Source organism: Otolemur garnettii, unplaced genomic scaffold (genome assembly GCF_000181295.1).
Source record: "Otolemur garnettii isolate 467f Iridium unplaced genomic scaffold, OtoGar3 scaffold00070, whole genome shotgun sequence".
Classification (NCBI taxonomy): domain Eukaryota; kingdom Metazoa; phylum Chordata; class Mammalia; order Primates; family Galagidae; genus Otolemur; species Otolemur garnettii.
Window position 1 is genome coordinate 784,731 of NW_003852465.1, and position 12,840 is coordinate 797,570.

General features: G+C 42.7%; 1 pseudogene; it reads right to left on the reverse strand.

Moving 5' to 3' along the window:
- Nucleotides 1–6,482: 6,482 nt before the first annotated feature.
- The window catches only part of LOC100954319, a 10,556-nt pseudogene continuing 4,198 nt past the window's right edge, over nucleotides 6,483–12,840 (reverse strand).

A 12,840-nucleotide genomic window follows, 5' to 3' on the forward strand; every position in this document is an offset into this window, starting at 1 on the left:
ACAGGGGTCAGATAATTAAGTTTGCAAACTCATCCTAGAAAAACTGCTATATACTTCATTGCTAAATATCACTATGGCCACCTCCAAGGCAACCTTGGGAAGCTAAGCACCAACCAGCACCTAGTCCACCTGTCAAAGCAATTTCAGAACTCTTTTTTCTGGAATGGCCATCAGAAATGTCATTATATGAGGTCTAACCATTAAGTGCATGAACTCATCCTAGAAAAAGTGCTGTATCCTCACTGCTGAATATCACTATGGTCACCAGATGGCCAAGGGGAGCACTTTGAAAGTGACCACAGTGATAGTCACCTTGGAATGTTTTAAGATAAGTAAGTTTGCTAATCATAGACAAGCCACTGGACGTATACTGAGACTTAAATGTAAGTAAATTAAGAATGGACAGGTATGTTCAAGTCCTGCCCTGTACAGCCTTAGGCTTGGTAATGAGTTACAAAGGACATCATCAAGAAGGAAGGGGGCGTGAAGAGTCAGGTCTGACCTCCCTTTGGACGGTCAACAACTCAACTTCAGGATACTTCCGGGCCCCTTGGCCACAAAGGGGATAAATTCAGTTGGCTGGCGAGCTTACGATTTTATTTTAGTTTATAAATCCAAGCCTCATCTTTCGTTACAGAGACGAAACAGATATTATCTATTTTATACTTTTACCTACATTCATAATTATCTATTAATAAACATAAACGTAGAGAGATAATCATATTTTATGGTTCACTGAGGTAACTACCAAAGAATGAGAACAGAAATTATCAGAAGAGTTTTCTTCCCTGGTGCACGTGAGGAAAATAGGCCAGCGAAGATAAGAGTTTATTGCTTTTCATTACATGAAAAATTAAATGAGAAATTAAAATTTTTAAAAAGTGTAAGTCAACCAACATGAAAATGAACTGAGGAACTAGAAGAGCAAACCAAGAGCACATGTGCTTTGAAAAGAAATCAGTGTTTCCTATGGGGTGGATGACACAGAGCTTTTGGATTTTAATGCTAATTTCTCTAAGAGTTTCCTGCTGGTTCTGAGTGATTGTTAGAAATATCAGTCTGAAATAGAAAATGGTGGCAGTGAAAATAAGCCTTGCTTGCTTCAACATATGATATTTTAGGAATAAAGATGCAGGTTCTTTTTTCACTTGAAAGAACAAAATCCACCTGCTCCATAGGATTATTGACAGCCTTTCTTCTACCATATGGGTTTTATTTTGCGTAGCAGCACGAAACTACAATTCCGAGGTTTGGTTTCCTACCTTTAATTTATTTTCTTCTTTCTTTGGGAAAAAAAAACCACACACACACACATGCTGCTTCTTAGAGACTGAATTCTTACTTCTGTTCCCCTCTACTCCTTGGAGAGCAGTTTTTCCATTTCCTCTGGGGGATATAATGGATTTCTGTTGTCTACAGCCATATTCAGCAGCACACACAGGTGAGGTTCAGACATATTTTTAAACAAAGAACCAACAAAATAGAAAAAATCATTTAAACTCTGCAGTGAAAATATTATAGACTACAAAAGCACCTGGTCTTATTTTTTAAAAAGCAAACTCTGGCAGAAGAGATTGAAAAGAGCACTGGTCAGTACGTCATGGTTAAAAAAAAGTAACAGTGAAAAAACGAAATAGGTTTTAATCAGTCCACATAAAGTCCTTCAGTTCAACAAAGAGAAAGTTCACTTATGAAGCCTTGGCCAAGGAAAACACTCAAGGAGCATGAAAAAGGGTTTAAGGGTCTAACAACATTAGTGAGAAGATCCATGCAGACAAAACTGGAGGACAATCAAAAACTAAAGGATTCAGCTGAACAAAATCAAGACTCAGGATGCACATACATTTTGCTGAAACACCTGACAAGAGATAGAGTGAAACAGGCTCTGAAATCATCACACCTTAGGGATACAGGGTTCCCCATTCCAGGCTGGATAAGGCACTCCAGTTTCCTAGGCCTGGGCAGTTGGGTGGGGGGAGGCCCTAGATGTGGGTATTCACAGCATGCCTTTCATGGGGATACTTCTTTTACCTGGAGGATGGATTAACGCCTAGTTGTTAGATCCATGACCAGGGGTTTCACATGGGAGACTTGTTTATACTGGCAGACACCTTTTGGGCTCTTGTATGACCCCTGCCTGACCATCGTTCAGGTTCCGACACTGGGAATCCAACCTTGGGTTCTCCCCAGTGTCCCAGGGAAAGCCTGGCCTGGGCAGCCCCTGGTTCTTCAGGTGGGAGGTGCAAACTCAACACAACACAGTAGAAAACAAGTAATAAGACGTTTACTTACAGATCCTGGCAAGGAAGCCTTAATGAGTCAGGAGGGCAGGTAGTCCTCCCCCGCCAGATCATGGGAGACAAGAAAGCAGAGTCAGACAGAGAGAGAGGGGTGGAGAGGAGAGAGGGATGAGGAAGGGAGAGGTGAGACACAGAGAGAACTAGAACCAGCAGTATATTAGAAGGGAATAAGTTGTGAGTCACGTTAAGTTTTAATTTCATGGCCAGTCTCTGAATAGGTCATTTACAACAAGCAGCAGGAAAGCAGGGAGCCCCAGTCTGCTGGGCGGGAGAGACACCTCTAAGTTCTCTGACCAACAACTCAAGCCACAGGAATGGTGTGTCAGGGTGACCCAGTCTCTGGTGTGAGAAAGTTAAGCTTGTATTCAAAATGGACAGCAAGGCAACACAAAATTATAAGAATTCACTACACCAAGCCTGAGTTAGCTCAGAAAAAAGAGATGATACCCCTGCTAGACTTTAGAGGCTCCCTCTTCCTAACACTGTCCTTTCCCATTCACTGTTAAATAGGCACATCTCTGCTCCTCTGACCCTGTAAGTACATACAGAGTTATGGGGTTGGAACCCTTTCACCTGGAACATTGATCATTGCTCATGCAGCCTAGAATTGGTCTAAATTGAAGGACAGTGAGGCAGCTGTGGATCACGTGTGTTCTATTAATTCTCTGCTTATAAGCGCCCCACAACCCAAATGCACCCTTTAAAATACCTGCTCCTGGCAGTGCCGGAGGTGTGTGTCCATGACCTGCTGGCACACCACCTTCAGTTTCCTGTCCAAGCCTCTCTTATTTCATACAGCTTTGCCTGACTTCTCCAGACGACTCAGATCTTTGTTCCTCCCCCACCTCCCTGGCATCTTGCCAGTCTCTTAGAGTTCCTCTAACACACAGAAGAATATTCAACTTTATTGTGATTGCTGCATTCAGACTTTTTTTTTTTGAGACAGAGCCTCAAGCTTTCACCCTGGATAGAGTACCATGGTCTTGCAGCTCACAGCAACCTCCAAATCCTGGGCTCAAACGATTCTCCTGCCTCTGCCTCCCAAGTAGCTGGGATTACAGGCACCTGCTACAATGCCTGGCTATTTTTTTGGTTGCAGTCATCATCGTTGTTTAGGGGGCCTGGGCTGGAGTCAAACCCGCCAGCTCAGGTGTATGTGGCTGGTGCCTTAGTCGCTTGAGCCACAGGTGCTGAGCCTGCATTCAGACTTTTATCATCTTCTAACAACACACCAGGCACAGAGTAGAAGCCTGTTAAGTGTTCACTGTATCAGCTGTATAGTATCAATGGAGTCATTCAGATAACTTTCTTACACCAGTTATTTATGAGACAAAACAGTGTGTCTTCCCATCTCATTCAGTAAAATCTTAAAAGAATAACATTGTTTCATTTTTCTGTCTCAGTATCGTTTCTTTTTATTCTTCATGTAGCAATCTCATTGAATGATTGTGAAAACTAATTCCAACAAGATGCACATAAAGGGCTTAGTACTATGCCTAGCAAAGAGTGAACATCTGACATGGCTGAAAACAAAGGTTTTGGAATTCAGTAAGATTCCAATCCTGCACCAAACAGCACATAGCACAGAGCAGGCACTGGGTAAGTGTTGACACTAACACACTTCCTTCTTTCATAACTAAGTCCAAATTCTGTGCTGCCAAACAAAGTGGGTAAAGTCAGTCGTGTTGAAAAAACTTTGTCCAAAGGATACTTTGAGCTGTTTACACGGTAGCTAAGTGGTATGGAATTCATATTTTCACAAAATTTAAAATTTTACATTTGTGATGAATCCAAAAGTTCACCTGGACCAAGCTACTTGTGTTACAGATGGATATGAACTATGAAGACCAGGGGAGCCAAGTAGTTTAGTTAACATTACACAGAGTTAGGGGCAGAGGCAGGATAACCAGATTGTTGAATCCTAATCTGCACCTATTCCAGGAAGCTATGATTCAGCCAAAATTCAAGTATCTTCCCCTGACTCTGAGTCCATCCCTTTGCCTACCACAAATCCCCATGACTCCTCCAGACTTGCTGAGGGTCATGCCTATTAAACATACCTAGTGGGATCACAGTTTTATTCTCCAAGCAGCCAAGTCTTCCCTGACAAGCCAAGGTCAAATTAGCACAAAAAGACAGAGCCTGGACTCATCTTTAAGAGTCTGAGTTCTTCACAAGCAGTTCTCTAAATTGTCATCTGTTTTGAAAAATTTGCTCTCGTGGTTTCATGGGACACATAATTCTTTCCAAATCAAAGTCCTTGACTGCCGAAGGCTGCTGGATGGGAGCCTTGAGAATTATGAATTTTCTGAGTCTTAAGATAGCTACTCAATTTAACCAACCACAGCAACTGATTTAATTAAATAGTCATTCTGGTTTAAAAGACTCTGTAGTTCCACAGACGCTATTTAACGATTCTATCTTCTGCTGAAATTTGACTGCAAATCCACCCTAATGTCCATGGTCAGGCAGAATCGATCAATACTTCCCCCACACACCCACTTCACATCCAAAAAAAGGAGGATGAATTTTCGTATCTATTGTCAGGAATGCTATAGAGAACATCACTGCCCCCTGGTGGAAATACTAAAGAGTGTTCCTGGGAAAATCTTTATAGGTAAAAATGTTTTCAGCTTATTCCGAAAAACATAGAGTCTTAGTAATCCGCAAATGGAAAGGTCATGGAGAACTAGTGACTATGTTATCATCCTACTTTCTTTTCCCCTCTCTAGTTTCTCAATCCCAAACTCTAATTTCTTAAGGCATATTCAACTCCTTTTCAGAGGAGGTCTCCAGGATAGCACCACTGCAATCCTGACATTTCAGTTAACGTGCATAGAGAAACACCAGTGATGATTTTAGGACAAGGCACAAGTTTATACTCACAAATTAAAATTATTACAGTGTTAGAATTTAGGGAGAGCTCTGATTCATGTACCTGCTGATAATCTGGCTTCTGTGCATACTTGGTAAGTTGGCAAATCACCTCTTAATCCTTCCTCAATTGGGGGAGGGGGGATTCTTTTCCAAATTTGGGGGGCGGGGAATGTGGGTCTTTTTCCTGTTGAAAAGATGAATAAATGGTGTGAGTGAGCCTCAGGGCCTGGAAAACCTGAGGAAGAGCTGCCTTCCCCAATGACTACAGGTTTCCTCTGAATTCCAAGAGCTCTTATTTTCTAAACCCATCAATGCCAATCCCGGGTGATCATGAGAATCATCTGGAAAGTTTGTCATTTTGTTTTGGGGAGTTTTCTTGTTGTTTGTTTTGAGACAAGGTCTTGCTCTGTCCCCCAGATAGAGTGCAGAAGTGTCACCATAGTTTACAGCAACTGCAGAATTCTGGGATCAAGCAATCCTCTTGCCTCAGCTTCCCGAGTAGCTGGGATGCACCCCCACACTCAGCTAATGTTTATATTTTTCGTAGAGATGGGTCTTGTTCTTGCTCAGACTGGTCTTAAACTCTTGGCCTCAAACACTCCTCCTGCCTCAGCTTCCCAAAGTGCCAGGATTACAGGCATCCTACCCAGCCAGTTAGTATTGTTTTATTTACTGTTTTATATAGTTATTGTTTAATACTCTCTGATTTCCCAGAAACCTCCTGAATCGAGATATCAGAGAATGGGGAACCAAATTGCTTTCATGAGTGAGTGAAGTCTCTAAGTATACATTAAACATTTTGAGAACAATATTTCTTTTGTATTTCTTACATAACTACCTTCATAAAAATCAATTCTCTTCTCTTTCCCAACTGCCACCACTTACGTTCCATACATCAACTATCACACGTGAGCTACTGCAGTGGGCAAGGACGTTATGGAAACAGGAGGTTGTCTTCTCACCCAGTCTCAACACCACTTTCAGAGTGATATTTTTAGACATTAAATGGATCAAACTTTTCATGGTTCTCCATTAACACATATGATAAAATTCTTGTTCTTTTGCATAATGTACCAAGACTAAGCTTTGATATGTTCAACTAATGTATATCAATTTAAAAAATTCTTTTAGAGAGCCATGTTTCAATCATAACCAGCAACTTAACAGTGCCCCCTGAACACATTACGTGGTTTGAAGCATGTTGTCTTTTGCTTACAGCACTGCTAGGACTGCCTTCCGCCACCACCCCGCCTTCTCTTTTCTGCAGGACAAAGATTTATACTTTAACACCTCAAGGCTCCTCTTTTACAAAGCATTTTCTTGACCTTCTTCCTCTTCCGAGGTGGAATTGACCATCATACCTAACGCTTTACTCCAGACAACTGCTTGAGCACCTCCCTCTGCTACACCGTAACTGCCATGAGCATAACAAAATTATGTCTGAGTCACTTTTACATTTAGAACAAATTGCTGTTGAATGAAGGAAGGTAAGGAAGAAATTAAAATGCCCAGTATACACACAATTGCAACTTTGACTCAGTTTATCATTTCTCCATTGCCGAACTGATGAAGAAAAGCCCGGTGTAAAATCACATGGTTTAACAGGCCTGATGGAAAAATCAGCACCCAAGAGCCCTGCTACAGGTAGAAGGTGAAATGAGCAGCTTCAGCTGATAAGTCACCACATACTTGTGAGTAATCAGCCCAAATGGAAGGAGCTAGTTCCTGGAGTAGCCACTGCCCTTGAGCCCCCAGATTGTGTAAGAGCTTGATGGAGCCCAAACTGCAATGTATATTTACTCCTATTAATAAATCATCATCATGTCACTTCACTTGTATCATAATGATACTTGCATTGCGCTTATTTAATTGTAAATATCACATAGCCCTATGATGAGTAAATCAATTGAACATGGAAACCTATGCGCTAATATAAAATTGTTACCATGTTCTTATGCAAATATTAATTTCAAAAAACAAGGAAACATTGCTCTTTCAAGTTTTTATGGGAACATAAAGCACCTATATTGACATACATGTGCATACACGTGTCATTGTTACCAAACAGGCAAATTCAGTTTTTCACAGATACTCAGGCCTTGGTAGTGTAGTACAGGGTGGTAATTAAAAAGCGGAGCAAGCAACGTTTCATTGCCCCTTTCTCACTGCATAAAAGAAAGATGACAGAGGAAAGGTAAATGGATTCACTCGCAGAAAGTACAGGTCCTGTCTGTCTCCCACATCTGGAACGATTCTCTGGTCTCTCTCTTTCTAAAATAACTGCAATAACTTCTGCGGTATATCAAATAACTTCTCTTTCTGTGACACAGCTAGACCTATATTCCAGATTACAAAAAGAGGAGAAGTAGAAATAGGGGAGAAGGAAGAAAATGATGGCCAATTACTCGACTTTGAATTCCAAAGCCATCCTTTTAATATAGACGTCCTTTTTAAAGCTACTCCACCCTGAACACTTCCTCTATCCCCCCGGAAAGCCACTGTTAGGTGGGGGCCTTTCTGTAGCTAAGGAGCCTCCACAGATCCACTCATGGCTGAAGACTGAAGTCTCCCAATGCCATTGCTTTCCTCGTCTCAAAAAAGTAGGAAGTTTCATTTCTCATCTTCTTACTTACTTTCATTTTTTTCCCCATACCAATAAATATTTATTTATTCATTGTATTTTCCCAGAGAAAGTAGAAGGGAAAGGAAAGAGTCAGCATGTGTGCTACAAAATGATTAGAAAATGGGAAAAGAAGTACCCAGTACAGCAAAATCAACCATCAAATAAACACGCCCCAGGATGGGGTCACCAAAGCCCAGGAGCTCAGGCTCCTGCAGTTCAGGAATGAGGGGAAGGAAGCAGGAAAAGAACACACAAGTACAGGCTTTCCTCCCCTTCCTCCCCATATATTCAAGATTTCCCACAAAGCTTTGGTTTCTAGCAGTAAACCTGGAGTTATATTCGTCCGTCTCCTATTAAACAATCTTGTGGCCCCTTTGACATAAGTTTCCTGCACCTGTATAAAAGTTCCTGAGTGACTTGGATATACATTCATAATCCCTTGCTTGGTCTCCTGCCCCCACTTTCTATATTGAAGTCCCCCAATTGCTTCTCTCTACTTTAGGATTACAGATTAAGTAGGTTTGATCCATCCAAAATACAGCAGTGTTTCAAGGGTTTGGCATGAATCACCACCAAGAAATCGTCTTGAGGGGCGGCACCTGTGGCTCAAAAGGGTGGCATCCCAGTCCCATATGCCGTAGGTGGTGGGTTCAAACCCAGCCCCGGCCAAAAAAGAAGCTGCAAAAAAAGAAAGAAAGAAAGAATTGGTCTTGAGGCTCGGCGCCCATAACTCAGCAAGTAGGGCACTGGCCACATACACTGAGGCTGGCAGGTTCCAGTCCAGCCCAGGCCTGCTAAACAACAATGACAACTGCAACCAAAAATTAGCCAGGTATTGTGGCAGGTGCCTGTGGTCCCAGCTACTTGGGAGACTGAGGCAAGAGAATCACTTAAGCCCAAGAGTTTGAGGTTGCTGTGAGCTGGGAAGCCACAGCACTCTACCCAGGGCGACATAGTAAGACTCTGTCTCAAAAAAAAAAAAACAAAAAAAGAAAGAGATGGTCTTGACGTAGGAGGTTGGGAACAAGGGATGGAGGGTTCCTATCTTCTTCAGGAGTTTTGCAATAACTCTTTAAGAGTTGTGGAGATACTCCAAGAATTAAATACATTTGTGTGTGAGTCTGTAGGTTTTCTTTGGGAGGGGATGGGAAAGAGTAGGGTAGGAGACAAGTTTTTAGGACAGAAGATCTCATTGAAAATGGGGAAAGGGAACACAAATGAAAGGCTGGTATTCAAGATCTCCACTTTGAGAAGAGGGCCTCCCCAAACTAATGTTTCTGATCCTTTTGCCTGGTGCAGAACCTTCTGTCAAAGATGCTTTGGCTATTTTTCTCTCAATACAAAAAGAAGTTTGTAAACAATAAACCCCCCAAAGAACATAAAAACCAACACATTATATTTACACGAAGTAGGCCACCTAGCAAACACCAACTCTTTAAAATCCTACCAAGCCCAAACAAATACAGTAACTAGAAGGGGGCAGCATTTAGGGGAGACGAGAACCCAGGATCAGACACACACCACCCAGTGCGTTCTGTTGCATTTGTCCCGTCTCAACACAGTGAGGGAGGTTTGCGGTGATCTCACAGCATGGAAACGAAACCCCCTTTTTCTCCGTTAGCTCCCACAACACTATTAATCACTACTGCAGCAGGGCAGGACACTGGCTCCAGGCACCACAAATTGCCCTCGCTTTATGGGTCTTCCTGGAACCTAAACACTTTGAAAGATTTTTAAGGATTTAAGTCTTCACTTCATGTAATATGTCCATCCCTCAACAACACAGGATGAGTACAGAGGTATTGGTCTTAAAACTTAAGCTTACCATAGTTTATTGATCCATTCGTGGATCGATGGGCACTTGGGCTTCTTCTAAGACCTAGCAATTATGAACTGGGCTACAAGAAACATTCTGATACAAATATCATTGTCGTAATGTGATTTTTGCTCTTCTGGATATATACCTAATAAAGGAATTGTAGGATCAAACGGCAGGTCTATTTTTAGTTCTCTGAGTGTTCTCCAGATGTCTTTCCAAAAGGAACGAATTAGTCTGCATTCGCACCAGCAGTGTAGAAGTGTTCCCTTTTCTCCACATCCACACCACCATCTCTGGTTTTGGGATTTGACACGAAGGCTACATTAACCAGTTTGATGAGAGTATTTTGAATTGTATATGAAAACACCACACTGTACCCCATGATTGCATTAATGTACACAGCTATGATTTAATAAAAAAAAAAGAAAAGAAAAGAAAAGAAAAGAAAAGAAAAACCTTAAGCTTACCAAGTCACAGTTTTTATAAGAACACACATCCACCCTATTGTGTTGTATGTGGTAGGCCTAGCGCAACCCTATAAAGGACGATCAGTAAAGCATGTCCTGTGCCCTAGGTTTAGAGAACCCTCACCTAACCTTGGCTTCCTCCTTGGGCCTTTCACCTGGCCCAGCCTCACCTAACCTCTGCACTACCTTTTCCTGTTTAGAGTAATTTCTAATCCTCCAGGAGAAGGCAATCAAGTCATGGGGCAACTCAGTTAGAAGATACTCTCCCATGAAACATTTTCAAGGTGGAAGGGGTTTCAAGTGGATACTATGGCAGAAAAGACAGCTCTAATTGGCAAACATGAGGTAGTCCAACAGGCTATGCACTCCAAATAGTTGCTCTCCATGGTGATAAAAACGCAAAAAATTTTCCTGCTGTGCAGACCTGGAGATGCTGCCGACTTATCCCAGAGATTGCTCATGGACCTGAGAACACAGTGCAGGAATGAGGGACTTCGATTAAAATATACAAAAATACAAAACCAGAATATTCATATTAAGAAAAAAAAGTTAAAATGCACAAGATACGTCATTCGCACATAGCTAGTGCAGTTGACATCCTGGAGAAAGTGGGACCCAAGGTGCAGTTATCCCAGGGAGCAAATAAATAAAACCACACTGGCCAGAATGGGGTGGCAGTGAGCTCAGGAGCAGCAGGAGGCAGCTGTTTCCCCCAACCACCCTTTTTGCCTGTCATCACTCCCCATTGCTTGGGAGAGTTCCCAGCACCCTATCTCAAGAATGGGTATGGAAATATAAGATGTGGGAAAAAACCCTGCCTTATGCTTGAGAGAGTCCCTCCAACCGAATGTAGTGGTTTGTGGGTGGGGTCCATCAATCTGGTCTTGTACTTAATAATCGTTTCACTTTGGCATGGGAGTGATAGTATTACATATCCATCTTTAAAAGGCAAATAACTTCCCTATCCAGGCTACTTTCAAAAGCTACAGATTTTGGGAAAAAAGTCTCAGATAAGCATCCAGGTTCTAGGGTGATTTCCCCCAAAAGCCCTCCCTTGCATTTGAATAGCACAGGGGTAGGGTTCCTTTGTCTTTCCCTTTCCCTCCACCAAACAGGAAGAAGGAGCCATGCTGGGAACCCAGGCCTGAGATAGGCGGCAGTGCCAGGTACCTCCAACCCACCCTATCCCCACTTTCTCCACTCTGCCTGCTCATTGAAACTTCCCGGTAGCAAAACAGTAGTCCCCACCCACGATAGCTCGATTATGGCTTCCTGGAGCAGGGCAAGGCTGTGGATCTCTTCTTCCTCCCGAGAGTAGGCTGGCTTTGCCTGTGCGCTAGGGGCCTGCTGGGCCTTCACTGGACATGAGGCTACCATATGGCTGATGCTCTGGCAGAAGGCGCTTCTTTTGATCTGCGCTTCTGCACACTCTTCCCCTTTGGCCGCCTCTCACTCCCAATACAGAACACCCCATCAGGTCCAGTGACGTGGATGGCTTCCCAGCCCTTGGCGGACTTCTTAAAGGTGAAGCCCACTGCCTCACTCTCCTTCAGGCTCCGGAAGCCCTCCATGTGCAGCTTACTCTGGTGCACAAAGACGTCCACTGGACGGTCAAGCGCGACCCCAGCACGGGCGGTCAAGGACATGAAGCCAAACCCCATGCGCACGTTGAACCACTTACAGCTGCCGGGCCGTCCTCCAGCGCCTCCTCGGGCACCTTCTTAGTCGCCTTGGTGCAGCCACCTGCAAACTGCTGATTGGACACTGAGCCCACAATCCTCGGCTGAGACCACGGCCCCTGGCCCCTGCTCAGGTGGCTGCTGGCCCCAGAGAAATCCGGAGGCCTTCTTACTTACTTTCTAAGAGAATAGTTCATAAACAAATTCTCAATTCCAAGCTCATAATTGAGAAATTGTCTCCTGGAAGAACATTTAAGATGCTTACAACTTGGCTAAGTGTGGTGGCTCACACCTGTCATCTAGTACTTTGGGAGGGTGGGCCTGGGAGTTCAAAGACTGAACTCAGGAGTTCAAGGTGGCTCCGGGGAGGAATTCAAGACCAACCTGAGCCAGAGCGAGACCTCGACTCTAAAAATCGCCAGGCATTGTGGCAGGCACCTGTAGTCCTAGCTACTCAGAAGGCTGAGATAAGAGAGTCACTTCAGCCCAAGAGTTTGAGGTAGCTGTGAGCTGTGACACCAAAGCACTTTACCAAGAGTGGGTAACAAAATGAGACTCTGTCTCCAAAGAAAGAAAGAAAGAGATGCTTACAACTGTGCTACATGGTACAGGAACGACTAGCCACATGTGGTGGGTGAGCGCCCAAGACGTGGCTAGTGCAACTGAGAAAATGGGTTTTAAATTTTAATTTCAGTTAATCTAAATTTAAACTGAAATTTGATAACATGATTCAGTCCATGGAAAACTTATAAATATGCTCAGAAACACTTGTGCATATAAATCTACTTTTTCCACTGTAAATTTTATGAAATATAAATTCAGATAAAATGCACATAATGAAAATTCAGCATCTGCACTGAGATGTGCCCATACATGCCAGATTTCAAAGACTTAGTACAAAAAAAGAATGCAATAAATCTCAATACTTTTTTTATTGAAGACATACTAAAATACTATTTTATAAATATTGTGTTAACAAAATAGATGATTAAAATTAATTTTACCTATTTCCTTTTACCTTTTTAAATATAGCTACTAGGAACTTTTAAATTACTTATGTGGTTAACATTGCGTA